Here is a 19,847-nt window from a genome sequence, read left to right on the forward strand (position 1 = left end):
GTATCACATCATATCATCAATTCATATCATATGTCATATAGTCAATTCATGTAAAACACATTTACTTTTATTAATAGAATTCATAGACAATAATTTACAATTTATATTACAGTCTCAAAATGAATTACATCTTTGACTTATGTACATAAATAAAAAATGCAAAATCTAAATACACAAGAGCCCTATAAAAAATACTCTACTGAGGTGACTCCCACACTAGTGCAGATCTGCTTAGAATATCTGTCTGGACTCTACTAATCAATCTCTCCAATACCTACGCAAGGAAACAATTCATTGCGCTAAGCATATTGCTTAGTGGTGCATAATTTAAAATAAAGATAATTGAATAATCAAGGATAATTATTTCATGTATAATTTCATATAGAGATTCATACTTTATGGACTCTGAGTCAATTACATGTTTACTGAACTTTAAAAGCAATTATACATGTCGAGATCCTTTCTAATAATTTATTCCATTTTCAGTCTTCTTAATTTCATATCAGTGGTTTCTTCATGTAATTATTTAATTTTTAAAGCTTATTACTTATGAATCGTTTCATAACTTTAGCTGCTCTATAGGAGCATATTAATTTACTGAGATCTCTTCAAACAATCAATTGATTTTTACACCTATTACTCATATCTGTGATCTTTTTGGTATTTAATTAAATTTAAGACTCATTACTCATATTTGTGCCCAAGTAGCCTATGACAGACTATAAAGACTGGATACACAGGAGTATACAAGTTAAATATCCGTATGCCTATCATGTATACATCTGTCATGTCAGGCACAAGGCCAGTGGGCAGGCATAAAGCCAAAAATCATATCAGGCACAATGGCCAACGGGCAAGCATAAAGCCAGTAGAACAATCATATAAGACATATATTGTATATCAATGATTATTCCTATGGGCAGTACTGCAATCTGTAGTCCCTAATTGGTATACCAATCGATCTAAGCTATATACATAAGTCTAGGTATACTTTGGGCAAATTAGTATTATTAAGCACTTATAGTTTTATTATTTCTTGCTATGTACTATTAAGGGTTCATAACATATTGTTATTTCACTTCATGTACTATTTATGCTTTATACCATTTTCATGTCATTATAATGGGAACAAAGGCCCCAAGTACATATTCATATAACTTATGAATTTATCACTCTCATTATTTTATGTCATGTACTATACATATTTATAGTATTGTTATTTCATATATGATGGAAACATAGGTTCCAAGTGTATTTTCATATAACAAGCCATTTAGGTAATTTAAATTTTATGTATCAAATGATTTCATTTCACCTTGTAGTGGAAAAGTGGGTCCCACATACCTATTTCATGTAATTCAGTGTTTAGTAAGACATTAGGGTCATTAGGGTTAAAACCCTAACATAAGATAAGTTGTCTTATGAATGTTTCTTTAGGTTTAGTTTTAATGTCTTAACTTTACCTATCAATTTGATCACTTTGTGGCCACTGTTTGGCCATGCTTCCTTCATGGAAGTTTTTCTTCTATGTCTTTTCTTGTTTTCCCTTTTTGAATCATGTCATTTGGATTTCTGAAACTCAAGTTATGGTCAAATAACCATAACTGGTTCATTTCCTAATTCTGGATCCTTAGCTAGGCAGATTTTGGAGTTATAATTTACCAATTTAATTGGACATATTGTAGTCACTTTTAGACTTAGTATTCTTCACATAATTTGTTGCCCTATGTCATATGGTCACTCAAAATTTTGGATTGCAATTTTTCAAGTCTTGTAGAATTACTTAGATCCAAATCACTGGCTTGGACTCAAGTACCCTGTGCCAACAGGATCCTAGTTTAGGTAAGTAGTTTTGACTCAACTTTTAGGATTATTACATTTATAATTTGAGGAAAGTGTCTAAAACAAAGTTGTAGATCTATTTCTCAGGTTTCCATAACAATATGGCTCATCCCAATTGGAGTTTCCAAGTGAGAGATATAACTAAAAGAGTATTCTAGAGTCAAATGGTCACTTAGGCAATTTCCAGAATTTGCATACTAACTTGATCTTATCAATTGACCTAGTTCCCTTGATTTGTGGGTTTTGATCAAAACACCAATATTGTAGATTGATGTCTCATGAACATTTTGCCACTAGTTTCATTAAATTTGGATTTCTACAGACCAAGTTATGGCCTTTTTGCCAAAACTGGTCAAGTAGCCTTTGTCTAGCAATTCTGGGCAGTTTTGGTACTGGATAGCTTTGGTAACCCAAATTGGGCAAGCAATTTGGCTCAGTTAGAGGCATTTCTAGGCTCTGTGATCTTCATGAAAGTTGAAGTCCTATGTCTAAGCTTTCCAATGGTATAAATTTCAGGTTATTTGGATCTGTCTGGAGTAAGTTATGACCAAATGAATGTACAATATTCATTTGGTCATTTTCTGGATTTACTATTTGGTAATTCGGATTAGGTCACTTTTTGGACAGAATTTGGGCATGATTTCTCCATGAAAAATGGTGCATTTTAGGTCTAGTTTTACCTCCAATTGGTCTCATATCAATTGGAGCCACACAATTTCGGTTATGACTCAAAACACACACTGAATTTCAATAATTCTCAACCTGCACGAAAGAACACTCCCAAATTTTTGTTTCTCCAACTCCCAAACTTCAAATTGGCATTCAGGGCAGTTCTAATATCATCAATTCATTTCAACACAATCAATTTCTAACAATTACATCAAGTCTCCAATATTTAGTTCAAAACCCTAATTCACATTGTCAAGGTCAATCACAATATACATATGAATTCAAATTTCTATCACAAGTAACTTCATCAATCAACATATAGCCCTCATCTACTTATTCATCAACACTGTAACACCCCTATGTTCGGTAGTGCGTTCTACTGTTTCGGTGACCAGTGTCGGTCCGGACAGCTAGAATGCCTAGAACTACATTTAAAAGTTAGTGAGGAGACATAAAATAATGAAATACAAGAAAAGAAAATACAAGAAAAATAAAGGAAAAATAATAGCAATGAAATGTAACCAAGTTAAACGAGCGGAGAACCCTAGCGATGGGTGACTGCACCGGGAAGTTGCGGCATTGACCGTTGACTAGCCCTGGACCGCAGGGAACCCTGGAAAATATTTTTAAGACTTAAATGAACATCTATTGAGGCATAAATATTATTAGAAATATCAAAGAAAAATTAATTAATTAGTACAAAGAAAAACGGGAAATCGAGAAAACGACAAAACTCGGTGTTACCGAAAAATCGGGAATGCAACCCGAGCAGGGGCATTGTGGTCATTTGACACCCCGAGTTGTCTTTTGACCTAAATTTCCATTAAAAATAAATGATATTACACTTGGAAAATGTCATGAAAAATTAAAATAGTGGTACAAAATCTAAATAGCAAAAGATAGGGGGAAAATGTGCAAATTATGGAAGTTTAACATAAAAAATGTTTTTAATCCTATTAGTGCTCCACTAACTCCACTAAAGTGGACCATTAAACATATTGTGGACAGCAGATCACTCATCTTTCTCAACCTCACTCACCTTGCCGAATTGAAAAAAACTCTCAAAACCTCCATGGACGGCCAACCATGGCCAAAGCTTCCTAACCTCCATGCAAGCATGAAGTAAGCCCCTTTTCCACTTGATTTCTTCACTAAAGTTGTTCTACACAACTTGGGCAGTAGATAGGCAGCAAGAAATTTAAGTTTTGGTGAGGTTTTGAAGAATTTCAAAAGTAGTAAGTATGTATTTTTTATTCTTGTTTCATTAAACCTTGAATGGATGTTATGGGTAGTTAATTTGTGGAAGGATTTTTAAAGTTTGATGAGTTAATGGAGAGGTACATTTTGACAGCCATGGAACTTCAATAAGAACAGTTTATACTTGCATGTAAATAGTGGTTTGAATGATGATTTAAATGTTTGATTGTATTGTACTTGAATTCCATGTGTAAGGTATAATTTGGAAGCTTAAAAAGTGAAAATGGCAATTGATGGATATGTGTAAACTTGTGGCAGCCTTATGAAGAAGATCAAAATGTGTTGTTTCATGGTTTGGTTTATGGAATTATATTGTTGAATTATGTTGTTATGGATGACAGCATGTATGTGTGTATAAAGGTTTGAATTTGGACATGTAAATGAGGTGCATTTATGTGTTTAATTGTTGTAATTAGACTTGGAAAATTCTGGGTTATAGTGTGCATATTGAGAATGGTTATAAGCTGCCAAAATGACCAAAAATGTATTGTTAAATGTGTTAATGGTAAGGTAAAAAACAGAAATGACATGGAAGAGTTAACTTGGTAAGCATAGGATGTGTAATTGATGAGTGATGAACAATGTGTAATAGGGCAGTGTATGTTTTAGCTTAGAACTTTAAGTGTGTGGCTCCAATTGGTATGAGACCAATTGGAGGTGAAACTAGGCACAAAATGTGCCAACTTTCATGAAGGAAGCTTACCAAAATTCTGCCTAGAAGATAACTTGAAAAATGACCAAATCTGGATTAGTGCTTTGAAAGCCTGAAAATTGACCATTTGGGCAGTAGTTGGTGTTTTGGCCATAACTCACTGAACATAGGTCCAATTGACCTGAAATTTTTACCATGAATAGTTTAGATATATATCTACAATTCTTATGAAGACACCAACACCCAGAAATGATCATAAGCAATTCAAATAGCTTGCACAAGTTCGGGTACCAAAACTGGCCGAACCAAAAGTGACCTAAAAATGACCTAAAGTTACAATTTTGGTACATTCTGTCCAGCATTGGTAAATTGACCATAACTTGGTCTACACAACTTAGAATGATCTGAAATTTTGCCCCGCATGCAATAAGACATAGGCCTACAAGTTTGTAGTTTGGACCGAAACCCAAAAACCGAGGGAACTAGGTCATTCGGCTATGTCAAATTAGTATACCGAAATCCAGCAAATTGCAATAAAATGCAATATACTTGAAAATGAATTTGGTAACATGTACCAATACTAAAAGGCTATTAAATGTGACATATTGGTAACATTAGAATTGACTCACTTAGAGTGCATCAAGGGTCAATATTATAGGTTGACTAATGAAAGGAATTGAAGGGAATAGTACCAAGAAAGTTTAAATATTGGATTTTATTGTTAGAAACAAATTCATTGAGTACTAAAACACTTTAAATTGTGTGTTTCATTTGAAAAGGATATTGAGAAGCATAAGGAACACTGAGTCAGGGCCAAGAGGTATATATCAGAGGTTTGTGCACAATAGTTATTTCTTTTGAATTTTTCAATTGAAATAAATTATGATTATTTGTATGTTATTGTTTTAAATTGTGTTTGTGCACAATAATTTTGATTTCTCATTTTCTACTTAAAAATTTAATTGAACATTATAGTTTTAAATTGTGTTTGTGCACAATAGTTATTTCTTTTAAATTTTTCAATTGAAATAAATTATGATTATTTGTATGTTATTGTTTTAAATTGTGTTTGTGCACAATAATTTTGATTTCTTATTTTCTACTTAAAAATTTATTTGAACATTATAGTTTTAAATTGTGTCTGTGCACAATACTTTTTATATTCACTGCTTTTACTAGAAAATTTATTTGGAGAAATGAGTTATGAATAATTTTTTATTGTTTTGGCTTTGAGAATCTTATTTGGAAATTATTGTGTTGCCTACTTGGCAAATGGAAATTTTGAGATAAAATGTGATTTGGGAATTGTATGAAATATTGTGATTTGGAATTGTTTTGATTCACACGTGGCATGACACTGTTATTATATTCCTCCCTCTTTGACTTATCAGTCTGGGGTGAGTGTGATTATGTTCCTCCCTCTTTGACTTGCTAGTCTGAGGTGAGTATGGATGAGTACTAATTATCTAGCTAGCTTCCTCCCTCATTGATTTCGATTATTGGGGTGAGTGTGTCTTGTCGTGGTGTACAACACGACATGTGCGAAAAAAATTGTGTCATGGCCTAAATGGTGTTATTGATTGGCAAAACTATATTATTCAGTTATTTGATCAAATGGTGTTATTGATTGGCAAAACTGTGTTATTCAATTATTTGATCAAATTTGTGTTATATGAACTTTGTAAATTGTGAAATGGAATTGTGTATTATTTGATTTGTGAATTGTCAATAAAAGATTTATATATCACAATTCAAATTGTTATTGTGCACCACTGAGTAAATTTTACTCAGCGATAGCTTTTCATTCTTTGTCGCAGTAGACAGATCGACAGGCTAAGCATTTGCTAATGCTATATTGAGAGTTCACCGGGTATATTGAGTATATCATATTTTGCATTTTGTATTGTAATGTATGTTCACTGTATGTATATAGTGTTCTTGATTTTGAGCAGTTGTAAATTAAAATTGTACATTAAAGTTGTAAACTAAATTTGTAAATTATTTTGGTTTGTAAATATTTCTTTTGTCTCAGCTTTTGAAAACATTGGAAAATTATTGTGGATTGAGTAGACAAATGTTGAGAAACTTATTGTGTTGATTTGGATGTTGGAGTTGAGATTGAGAAATATATTTGAAGTGCTTTTTACAGGTTTTTGAAGAACTGTTTTATTCAAAATACAGATGGCACTCTGCCAAAATTTTTATAGAAATTATTAATTCTTCAAATGTGTTAGCTGTTTCACTTCAGTAAAAGAAACTTTTAACACCTGTAATAGTGCTCACCACTGTAAAAAGAAGTAAGAAAAGTTTTAAAATCCCTTGTAGTGTATTTAATGGGTTATCAGGGCGAAGTTTGGTAATTCATTAGGTATACTACGGGATCATATTATGCCTTACCGAGAGGTAGGGTGTGACAAACACCATTAATCAACATTTACATACATGAAATTATCAATCTCCTAAGTTCCTCAAGGCTGCCAAATTGAGACATTTACACAAAGTCCTCAATAATTTGTTCAAACCCTAGTTCAAATTGTCAACCTCAAACATACACATGCAATTAAATTCCAGTACATATTATTACCTTAATCAACATCACTAATCATCATTTACATGTAAGAATTAATCAAATTCCCATACTTCTCAAGGCTGCTGAAACTTAACACTTCTCTTAACTTACCATTTCTTTTGATTTCAAGCATAATTCACTTCATCTTAACTTCAATTCAATTTTTAATGAAGAAAGGAAAAGGGTATAAGCACTAACCTTGTTTCAAAAATCTCTCAACCTTGTAAAACTTCAAAATTTCTCTTTCCTATTGCTGCCTATATACTTCCCAAGGTATGAGGACTAATTTTTGTGAAGTGAACTTGTGATTTTATGTGGAAAATGAGAGGGATATTAAGCTTGCATGAAAGAACTTCCATGGAAGAAGAAATGGAGATGGAAGTCGGCCAAGGTTGAGAGGAAGAAGAAGAAATGAAGTTAGTGGTTGAACTTTTGTCTTCTAATGCCTTATATATTCCCACTAGCAATTTGTTTAATTCATTATAATAATTTAAAGTTTTCATATTTGCAATAATTCCCTTTAATTTCCTTTAATTACATTACACATATAGTTTCATATTTTCATGGGATTTTTAAAATTATAATGTCACTTATTTTAATGGACATTTAGGTCAAACGTCAACTCTAGGTGCCAAATGACCAAAATACCCATCTTCAGGTTATAGTCACACTTTTTCGGTAATATTGATTAAAGCCCTGATCCGACAATTCCTTTAATTTCATTTTCATCTATACCGATTAACTAAATTTTCTTTGACATTTTTAATGTCATTTGTACCTCAGTAAATCTTTAATTAAGTTTCAAAAATTATTTCCTAGGGTTTCTCGCAGGTCTGGGGTTGTCAACTGTCTATGCAGTGACTTCCCAGTACGGTCACCCATCGCTAGAACTACAGCTCATTTAACCTAGTTACATTTCATCTCTTTTATTTTTCCTTAATTTTTCTTGTATTTTCTTATCATTTATTCCATTATTTTATGTCTCCTCACTATCATTTAAGTGTAGTTCCAAGCATTCTGACTGTCAAAACAGTGGAACATACGGACTATCTATGGTGAGGGTGTTACAATTCTTTCCCTCTAAATAAAATTTCATCCTTGAAATTTATCCAGTGTAAATAATCGAGGAACCATTATCTCCTTGGCTTTCTGCTTTTTCATGTTATAATACTTCACTTTCTCTTTACTCTGTCTTACTAGACTTAGCTCTACAATCTTATCCTCATCTCTATTTACTATTGGAATACGTAGCTCTACACAATAATTCTAAGTTGGTACTGTAATCTGTAGCTTACAGCACAAACATCAAGAACATTACATAGTTACCATGGTATATCCTAATAGATCAGATTTTTCCTATACTTATCCTTTTCGAATCTATGACATTCTATGGACCGAGATCCATACCTTCACCTAAAATAACCAGAGAAAACAGATCTGTATTAGTGTCACCTCGACTCCTATATAAAGGCTCATGCATGTTATACACACTATATCTTTCTGTCTATCTAGGTCTAGAACCGCCTAAACCTTTGCTCTGATACCAATAAATGTAACACTCCTCACCCGTCTACAATGTAGCCGAGCAAGGTATGCCACATTCGGTGCTGGAGCACCCAATCTTATCTTGTCATGTACATTATTAATTTAATGTCCATTTATTTTTATTATCCCACGTATAAATTTTTTTTATCACATTTCATTCTTATGAAGACTCAGACAGAATCTCCTATGTTTTATTAGTGCAGGCGGGTTCTACTATTTATCTGTTAAAATTTTCATATCATAAGTTCAATCCATATCAATTTACCTCTTGTCATATCCATCTCATTAGTTTCCATGTATCACATCATATCATCAATTCATATCATGTGTCATATAATCAATTCATGTAAAACACATTTACTTTTATTAATAGAATTCATATACAATAATTTACAATTTATATTACAGTATCAAAATGAATTACATCTTTGACTTATGTACAGAAATCAAAAATACAAAATCTAAATACACATGGGTCCTACCAAAAATACCCTACTGAGGTGACTCCCACACTAGTGCAGATCTGCTCAGAATCTCTGTCTGGACTCTACTGGTCAATCTCTCCAATACCTATGTGAGGAAACAATCCATCGCGCTAAGCATATTGCTTAATATAATTTAAAATAAAAATAACTGAATAATCAAGGATAATTATTTCATGTATAATTTCATATAGAGATTCATATTTCATGGACTCTAAGTCAATTACATGTTTACTGAACTTTAGAAGCAATTAAACTTATCGGGATCCTTTTTAATAATTTATTCCATTTTCAGTCTTCTTAATTTCATATCAGTGGTCTCTTCACGTAATTATTCAATATTTAAAGCTTATTACTTATGAATCATTTCATAACTTTAGCTGCTCCATAGGAGCATATTAATTTACTGAGATCTCTTCATATAATCAATTGATTTTTACACCTATTACTTATATCTATGATCTTTTCGGTATTTAATTAAATTTAAGACTCATTACTCATATTTATGCCCAAGTAACCTATGACAGACTATAAAGACTAGATACACAGGAGTATACAAGTTAGACATCTATATGCCTATCATGTATACATCTGTCATGTCAGACATAAGGCCAGTGGGCAGGCATAAAGCCATAAATCATATCAGGCACAATGGCCAACGGGTAGACATAAAGCCAATAGAACAATCATATCGGACATATATTGTCTATCAATGATTATTCCTATGGGTAGTACTGAAATCTGTAGTCCCTAATTGGTATACCAATCAATCACAGCTATATACATAAGTCTAGGTTTACTTTGAGCAAATTAGTATTATTAAGCACTTATAGTTTTATTATTTCATGCTATGTACTATTAAGGGTTCATAACATATTGTTATTTCACTTCATGTACTATCTATGCTTTATACCATTTTCATGTCATTATAATGGGAACATAGGTCCCAAGTACATATTCATATAACTTATGAATTTATCAATCTCATTATTTTATGTCATGCACTCTACATATTTATAGTATTGTTATTTCATATATGATGGAAACATAGGTTCCAAGTGTATTTTCATATAACTTATGTGTTTAGCAAACCATTTAGGTAATTTATATTTTATGTATCAAATGATTTCATGTCACCTTGTAGTAGGAAAGTGGGTCCCACATACCTATTTCATGTAATTTAGTGTTTAGTAACACATTAGGGTCATTAGGGTTAAAACCCTATCATAAGATAAGTTGTCTTATGAACCTTTCTTTAGGTTGAGTTTTAATGTCTTAAATTTACCTATCAATTTGATCATTTTGTGGCCACTGTTTGGCCATTCTTCCTTCATGGAAGTTGTTCTTTTATGTCTTTTCTTGTTTTCCCTTTTTGAATAATGTCATTTGGATTTTTGAAACTCAAGTTATGGTCAAATAACCATAACTGGTTCATTTCCTAATTCTAGATCCTTAGCTAGGCAGATTTTGGAGTTATACTTTACCAATTTAATTGGACATGTTGCAGTCACTTTTAGGCTTAGTATTCTTCACATAATTTGTTGCCTTATGTCATATGGTCACTCAAAATTTTGGATTGCAATTTTTCAAGTATTGTAGAATTACTTATAGCCAAATCACTGGCCTGGACTCAAGTACCCTGTGCCCACAGGATCCCAGTTCAGGTCAGTAGCTTTGACTCAACTTTTGGGATTCTTACATTTATAATTTGAGAAAAGTGTCTAAAACAAAGTTGTATCTCTATTTCTCAGGTTTACATAACAATATGGCTTATCCCAATTGGAGTTTCCAAGTGAGAGATATAACTAAAAAAACTATTCTGGAGTCAAATGGTCACTTAGGCAATTTCTAGAATTTGCATACTAAATTGATCTAGTCAATTGAAATAGTTCCCTTGATTTCTGGGTTTTGATCAAAATACCAATATTGTAGATTGATGTCTTGTGAACATTTTGCCACTGGTTTCATTGCATTTGGATTTCTGTAGACCAAGTTATGGCCTTTTTGCCAAAACTGGTCAAGTAGCCTTTGTCTAGCAATTCTGGACAGTTTTAGTACTGGACAGTTTTGATAACCCAAATTAGGTAAGCAATTTGGTTTGGTTAGAGGCATTTCTAGGCTCTGTGATCTTCATGAAAGTTGAATTCCTATGTCTAAGCTTTCCAATGGTATAAATTTCAGGTCATTTGGATCTGTCTGGAGTAAGTTATGACCAAATGAATGTACACTGTTCATTTGGTCATTTTCTGGGTTCACTATTTGGTAATCCGGATTAGGACAGAATTTAGGTTACTTTTTGGACAGAATTTGGGCATTGTTTTTTCATGAAAAATGGTGCATTTCAAGTCTATTTTTACCTCTAATTGGCCTCATATCAATTGGAGCCATGCAATTTTGGTTATGGCTCAAAACACACACTGAATTTCAATAATTCTCAACCTGCACAAAAGAACACTCTCAAATTTTCATTTCTCCAACTCCCAAACTTCAAATTGGCATTCAGGGCACTTCTAATATCATCAATTCATTTCAACACAATCAATTTCCAGCAATTACATCAAGTCTCCAAAATTTAGTTCAAAACCCTAATTCACATTGTCAAGGTCAATCACAATATACACAATTTAAATTTCTATCACAAGTAACTTCATCAATCAACATATAGCCCTCATCTACTTATTCATCAACACCATTAATCAACATTTATATATATAAACTTATTAATCTCCCAAGTTCCTCAAGGCTGCCAAATTGAGACATTTACACAAAGTCCTCAATAATTTGTTTAAACCCTAATTCAAATTGTCAACCTTAAACATACACATGCAATTAAATTATAGTGCATGTAACTACCTTAATCAACATCACTAATCATCATTTACATGTAAGAATTAATCAAATTCCCATGCTTCTCAAGGCTGCTGAAACTTAACACTTCACCTAACTTACCATTTCTTTTGATTTCAAGCAGAATTCACTTCATCTTAACTTCAATTCAATTTTTAATGAAGAAAGGAAAAGGGTATAAGCACTAACCTTTTTTCAAGAATCTCTTAACCTTGTAAAACTTCAAAATTTCTCTTTCTTTTTGCTACCTATATACTTCCCAAGGTGTGAGGACTAATTTTTGTGAAGTGAACTTGTGATTTTATATGGAAAATGAGAGGGATATTAAGCTTGCATGAAAGAACTTCCATGGAAGAAGAAATGGAGATGGAATTCGGCCATGGTTGAGGGGAAGAAGAAGAAATGAAGCTAGTGGTTGAACTTTTATGTTCTAATGCTTTATATATTACCACTAGCAATTTGTTTAATTCATTATAATAATTTAAAGTTTTCATATTTGCAATAATTCCCTTTAATTTTCTTTAATTACATTACACATATAGTTTCATATTTTCATGAGATTTTCAAAATTATAATGTCACTTATTTTAATGGACATTCAGGTCAAAAGTCAACTCTAGGTGCCAAATGACCAAAATGCCCTTCTTCGGGTTATAGTCATACTTTTTCAGTAATACCTATTAAATCTTTGATCCGACGGTTCCTTTAATTTCATTTTCATTTGTATCGATTAACTACATTTTCTTTGACATTTTTAATGTTATTTGTACCTCAGTAAATCTTTAATTAGGTCCTGAAAATTATTTCCTAGGATTCCTCGCAGGTCTGGGGTAGTCAACTGTCTACGCAGTGACTTTTCGGTACGGTCACCCATCGCTAGAACCGCAGCTCATTTAACCTTGTTACATTTCATCTCTTTTATTTTTCCTTAATTTTTCTTGTATTTTCTTATTATTTATTCCATCATTTTATGTCTCTTCACTATCATTTAAGTGTAGTTCCAAGCATTTTAACTGTCAGAACAATAGAACGTATGGACTACCTACGGTAAGGGTGTTACAATTCAAATAACTCAATGCTTGGTGGTTAGAAAACAAATGAAACTATTGTGGTAATAAATAATATCTTCAATGATGAAGAGACTAGACTATAGCATAAAACTCCCTATCATAAATGGAATACCTTTATTTTTCCTCATTGAGTTTTCACTAAAGAATGCCATAGGATGACCTTTTTAACTCAAGACACCTCCAATGCTATTACTTGAAGCATCATAAGCAACTTCTTAAACTTTGTCAAAATTAGGATGCCCTAAAACAGGTGCTTTAGTTTTTTAACTTAATTTCACCAAAGGCTTTAGCAGCAACTTTAGCCCAATTAAACTCACCTTTCTTAAGACAATCAATAATAGGAGCCATGATTGAACTAAATCCCCTAACAAACCTTCTATAGAAAAAGTAGCTAATCCATGAAAACTACGTACCTCAGAAATTATTTTAGGTGTACACTACTCTTTAATGACTCTTACCTTTTCAAGATTAGCTACTATACCTTGCATAAACACAACAAAACCTAAGAAAAGCATTTTAGATTGCATAAAAGAACACTTCTTAACCTATATTTAATAGTGATGTTTATGGCTTTACTATTCATACACATTCTCTAGGAATTATCTTTCTTAGGTGTTAAGAGTGCAAGAACAACACATGGGCTAAGACTATGCCTAACAAATCCCTTTGTCACAAGTTCTTCAACTTGCCTATTTAACTCAGCTCGCTCCATAGGGTTCATCCTATAATGAGGAAGATTAGGTAACTGTGATCCACTAAGTCAATAGCATGTTGAATATCTCTCATTGATGGTAACTCACTAGATAACTCATTAGGCATAATGTCAGAGAACTCTTCTAATAAGTGTTTTACCTCAGAGGCGGTGTCAAGTCTAGATTCCCCCAAGGGACCTATTTAGCTATGATAGCTAAGCAATACTTACTTTCGCTTCCTACCTTTTCAAAAGCCACATGATTCAAAATGGTAATTTTCTTTTCAGCTTTAAGTGAAGACTTAGGCTTTGGTTTTGAAGATGAGGAGTTCTTTTGGGAAGGTTTGGCAGATATCAAAATGGTTTTCTTTCCATGAAACTTAAACACATAGGTGTTTTCCTTACCATGGTTAAGCACATGATGATCATAAAAGCCAAGGGCAACCTAAAAGAATACGAGCAACATTCATAGGTAAATTATCATAATAAATTTCATCTTTATAATGACCCATTTGGATGGGAACAAGATATCTTTCAGTTACAGGCAAAGTTGTATTATTTACCCAAGTAACCCTAAAAGGTTTATCATGACAATGAAAGCATTTTATGGAAAAGCTATTAGCTCGAGACTCACTAGATGCAACAACAGAATGAGAATTAGCAAAAATAATAGCTTTACCTATGCTTTTTCCTGTGCTATCTTTAAGATTGAAAGATGATTTTGACATAGTTTTAATCTGGCTTACACTCACAGATTGTGGAGAAGACTTAGGTTGATATGATCTAACTGACTGTGAAGTAAACCTACAGGAGGTGGGGAATTGGTAATAACTCTCAATCTTTAAAGCCTTGTGATAAGCTTCCTCTATTGTTTCAAGAGAATATAATTTGAGTTCCTTTTGAATGTTAAGTCTCAATCCATTAATAAACTGATGAAGTACAAGGAAAGGGTTCTCAACTGAATCACAACATAAATCACATTAAGCAAAGTTTCCTCAAAATTTTCCATGTATTCAGTAACACTAGAGGTTGATTGCTTAAAATTCATCATCTTATGTACTATATTGTTCCTATAATATCTAGGTACATACTTCTCCTTCAACTTACTTTTCATGATCGCCCATTGAGTAATAGGAGGCTCATTCAAGCGCTCCATATTGTGTTGAACACTTTGCTAATATTTTATGGCAGCTCAAGTCAATTTTATTTTGGCAAAACAAACACGTTCCAAATTAATCATGTGATAAAAATCACAATACTCCTCTATCCCATCTAAACAATCAATGAAAGTATCAGGGTCTAATTTTCCATCATATTTAGGAGCATTTAGTTTGATCTTTCTAGTAATATCAACATGTTCATTATTAGCATATCTAAGAGATTGCCTATGGTCTTTATTAAAGAGTCTACCATGAGGATCAAGTTGCCTATAGTTTCTATCAAAGGCCCTACCATGATGATCATAATGGTCAAAATGAGGATCTTGTCTAAAATGAGTGTTTGGTGTTACATCAAGAACATGATCATCATAACCAATATGTGTCCTTTCTTCAAAGTGCAAAGGCATATTACTAATGTGATTAAACCTCACTTGTTTTGTTGCTACATTACTACCCCTATGCGATGCATTTTGTGCACCTGGTGTATAAATTGTAGCAGGTACAGACTCAACAAAATGAGATGACCCTAAGTGTAGCTTAACAAACTTTTCTTCCATTATGGTTTGCTTGCCAATAGCTTTCAGACGTTTAACAATTTGTTCCACTTGTCTCTTTAATTCAACAAATTCAGGTTGATCATGTAATGTGGAATTTGGGGGTGGGTGTGAGCTAGAGGTATGGTGCTTATCTTTAGTAATATTGAATGCTAAGTAAACTAAAATTACTAAAATGAATGCAAACAACAAACTTAATGCAAACACACACCAATAAGAATATTAATTCCAATTTTAATGATTTATGTCAAGGTTATGGGTGATTGGATTGGATATATGATTGGTATATAAGTAGAAAGACAAAATTAAAGGAATGAAATTGAGTAAGGCTAATGTTGAATGGGTAAGGTGAATTATGAAGCAAATTTTTGGATCTAAAGTCCCTTACAAAACTACCCAATTTATGAATAATAATCAAGTTTCAAGTAGAGAAGTGTACCTCACTGAAAACACAAAATTTAGTTTCTTGGAGTCATTTTCTAAAAAAATGGTTGTCAAAGTCGGACTCAAAACGTCAAAATTAGTCAAGCAGGACACTTTCAATTTTTTTACTGACTTGGCAGTAATGACATGGCACTGGATGACTGATGCGGCAATGACGTGTTGATTGCATGGCAGTAATGACGTGGCTGCGATGATGTGGCAGTGGATGGCTAACGTGTTGATGAGGTTGCAGGATGACATGGCAGTGAAAGAGATAGATCAAGTGAAATGAGGCTCACAGAACCTGTTGGTGAGCTCACCTTCTTTACTCGATGATCTATTAACCCGACTCGTCAAGTTCTTGCTCCATGGGTGTCGAAATTAATTTTTGACGATAGAGAGGCATAGATCAATGGTCAGAGAAGCTTGGGGAGGGTCTAGCAGCTTGAAATGCTTGATTCTCAAGTGGGTGACTTTTCGAGTGAAGATCTAACCCGGTCAAATATTGGAATCCGGCGAATTTTAGGTGATTGAAAAAGTATCTGCAGACTTGCCATAGGCCAACGAGTTAGCTGGTGGTGGCAGCGTGGTTGGGGAATGGCCGCTAGTGGTGGATCTTGTGTGAAAATGGTGGGCATTGGCTCCTAGGTTCTAGTTCTCGAAAGCTTTTTTTATATATAAACAGTAAACTAAAGGCAAAAATTTAATGAAGGAAGCTTGGGACAATAGTGGAAGGATGGGATTTTAGAAGGCAAGAACACATAGTTGAAAGCTTAAAAGTTTGCGGAAGCTAAAGAAATGAGGATTGATCTTGGCTTTGATACCAAAATTGATGTAGAACAAAGGAAAGAATCAAAAGCAAAGGAAAAAACTAAACCTTGAAGAAAAGAGAACTAATTCTCAAAGTTTATTAATCTCATAAAATTGTCATCACAAAAACTACTAACAATGAAAAACCTAGATCTTATTTATAGGATTAGGAATTCCAATCTCATTATGATTTTAGAACCCTAATTCAATCATAACTAGGAATTGAAAAATCTCAATTTAATTAGGAATCTAATCTATTTAGGGTACACAATTATTAAAAAAACTAAAATTCTTGTTTTCTATATTTTTTTTCCTAAAATATGTACTCCTAAAATCTTTAGGAGTCTATTCTACATCAGTTAAGGTGGACAGATTTTATTATTCCTTTGTTTTGGTTCCCAATCTTCACCGTCGTCAAGTTATTTGGGAGTAGTAGTACTATTCATATATTCGTAGTCTTAAAAGAGAGGGTTATTATCTACCATGCTTAATTTAATTAAAACATAGAACCTACCCCTGTAAACATAATTTATTTGATTAAAAAAAAAAGTTTGGTAGCTATTAGAAACATCCAACCATTACTAATTCTAAAAGCTGTAAAACGGAGTTAAATTAATTTTCATCCAAATATCTCAATTGTATGAAAAAAATAATCCGAACAATAACTTAATAATTTAGAATTACTGCTAGTTCATGAGATCAACAAAGTCCAAGCTCCGCCAAAGTAGCCTAGCTGGCAGCTTAATTATTTACTATTAATATCATTAATTTGCATCATGCTGTGGAGTAAGAACTAAAAGTAGATTTTAGCCAATTTCAGGGGACTGAGAACAAATTTTCTATTTTCTTTCTGAAAATAAAAATTTTGCGTCCAAATTCAGCAACAGGCAATGGACAATTATCTGATCGATTAGAAAAAAGCTAGTTCAGTGGAAGAGTTTCAAAAGCAAAAAATCTGAACAGTTAGGACAGGTATCCAGTATCCACCATGCAATTTCTATATGTTTTTCTGAAATTCACTTTGTCATCTTTCACTAGGCATGACAAAGCAGTGAAAAAATAAGATTCTTGCCGTGATTGGGGGAAAAAAATCCTAGGAGTAAGTAAATTGTTCATTACAAACCCAAAGTCCCTAGTAACCCAAAGCCACTAAATTCTAATGGTTAGCCTTGCCACAAGAAGTTGAAATTCATACAGCAAATCTCCATCTGAAGCCACATGGAAATTTAGACAGAGTATTAGACAAAGCAATGTTAGGAACATACCAGCTAAAGCATCATAAACTCCATGAGCTGAATATTTGGGCCAATTTTGCTGACTCCAGAGAGAAGTTTACCTGTTCAAAGAGGTCTAGAATTCAAACATTTAGTTCTACCATGGTCCTACAATAGATGCTAAAAATTACAAATATTCATGTGAAATAAGCTAAAGAGGACAAATCCAATTAAAAATACAAACATGCATGAGATAAGCTAGAAAGGACTGAAACTTGAGCAACAGGAAAGGTCATAATTCAAATATAACCACAATGTCAAAAAATAATATAGTAGCTCAAATTGAGACCTTAATATTTCACAATACTTCACAACAGATGCAAAGAAAATGGATATGCAATGATGAAAATAGAATTGATTTGCACTAGTGTTTTTAATTTAATTAATTAATTTCCAGTTCCAATTTTAATTAACCTAAGTAGCCAAAGATGAAAACCAAAAAAGGTTATCAGAACACAGTATCAGAAGTGATTAGAGGAGTAAAGAAAATCTAATGACAAAAAAGGAGTATAAAGTTATTCTGTGGCTGCTTCCAATAAAATCCGTGCAAGACATATGTAGATTCCAGATAATAATTCAGTAAAGTGACATTGTTATAATAATTAAAAAGCATGCTGCAATGTGAGATGAATCCAACCAGAATGCAGATTCCAGCAAATAGAATGCCAACAGCACAAGCACAAGTAACTGAATGAAAGAAATTAATCATAAATTAAACCTAAATTAATTCTTAATTAATACCACCCATAAATTTGTAAGCTTTAATTTGTGTACCGTAATACAAAATCCATTTCTGCATAAAATTTTCTTAGTTCAACTCATTGTTTGTTATTGGTATCAATAAACCTCTTTAACAGGACGAAATCCCAGATGTTGACATCAAGCAAGCCTCTCAAGAGTGCCTAAATCAAGCCACGGACGAAGACACAACCACAAACCCCTCTATCCACGGCGAGATCGAGGGATGGGGATTCTGTGCACAGGCGAGATGGGGGAAGATGACAAGTGAAGATTTGGGGAAAATAGTGAGTGAATCGAGAGAAACGATAAGGATTCAGTATGTTTAAATTTAAATTTTAATTATTTTAACGAAAAACTAGTTACAACAAAGGCCACCTTTTTTCCAAACAACAGAAGTCACTTGACTTTACAGTATGTTTGCTTCAAAGCATAGTTACCACCAAGGCGTGGTCCCGGTGCGTGGTAGGTAACACCATCACTAAATGAAATATAGGATTCGCAGGGCGCTAATTCGATTCGCGATTCACCTAGCTGATATGTAAGTTTAATTTGGGTATGTAAATTATATTTATCTAATAAATAAATTATTTTTAATTTTATTTAATATAATATATTTATAAATTTAAAATATTAATTCAATATGATAATTTTCTAGTATAATATAATATAATATAATTTTTTTATAAAATTCAAAGTTATTTAATTATTGTTTTAAGGAAAGTTATTTAATTATTATTATTATATTAAAAATAATATGATTTTAAATAATTAAAAATATAATTAATAGTTAATAATGATTATATTTTCTAAAAAATTTTAATTTTCTCTCAATAAACTATTTATTTGCACTCCCAATACTAAGATTACACTGTCACCTAACCCACCCAACCTACTAACAAGCCTGTTCATCTACCCCACTTTTAATGATTTAGTCTTTCAAAATGTACTTTCTTCTTTCTTCTTTCTTCTTCTTTTTTTTTTTATTTTATTTTATTTTTACTACTTATCTTCTTATTCCTGTGTTTGTTGCTGTACACATGTGCATGCCTTTTGATCTTTCTTCTTTTTATCTTTCTCCTTTCTTTCCTTTCTTTTTTTCATTATCGCCAAAACCTTTATTTTAAAGACCCAGACCACAGTTCCGAGGAGGTTTAAGTGAATCTGGTAGCCATGCTTTAAACACGCACTTGGATTTTACTAATGACTTAACTTGAACACAGTAACACACATAAGCTCACTTTTATGATAAACCAACTTTGTTA

General features: G+C 32.6%; 1 long non-coding RNA gene across 1 annotated transcript; it reads right to left on the minus strand.

Annotated features, from left to right (window-relative positions):
- Nucleotides 1–8,875: 8,875 nt before the first annotated feature.
- LOC131179145 (uncharacterized) lies at nucleotides 8,876–18,609 on the minus strand. Its single transcript, XR_009148134.1, has 2 exons — nucleotides 17,836–18,609; nucleotides 8,876–9,104 (listed from the first exon to the last, which is right to left on the minus strand). It is a non-coding gene; the product is annotated as an uncharacterized LOC131179145 (long non-coding RNA).
- Nucleotides 18,610–19,847: the final 1,238 nt, after the last annotated feature.

This window comes from Hevea brasiliensis, chromosome 1 (assembly GCF_030052815.1).
Source record: "Hevea brasiliensis isolate MT/VB/25A 57/8 chromosome 1, ASM3005281v1, whole genome shotgun sequence".
In the NCBI taxonomy this organism is placed as follows: domain Eukaryota; kingdom Viridiplantae; phylum Streptophyta; class Magnoliopsida; order Malpighiales; family Euphorbiaceae; genus Hevea; species Hevea brasiliensis.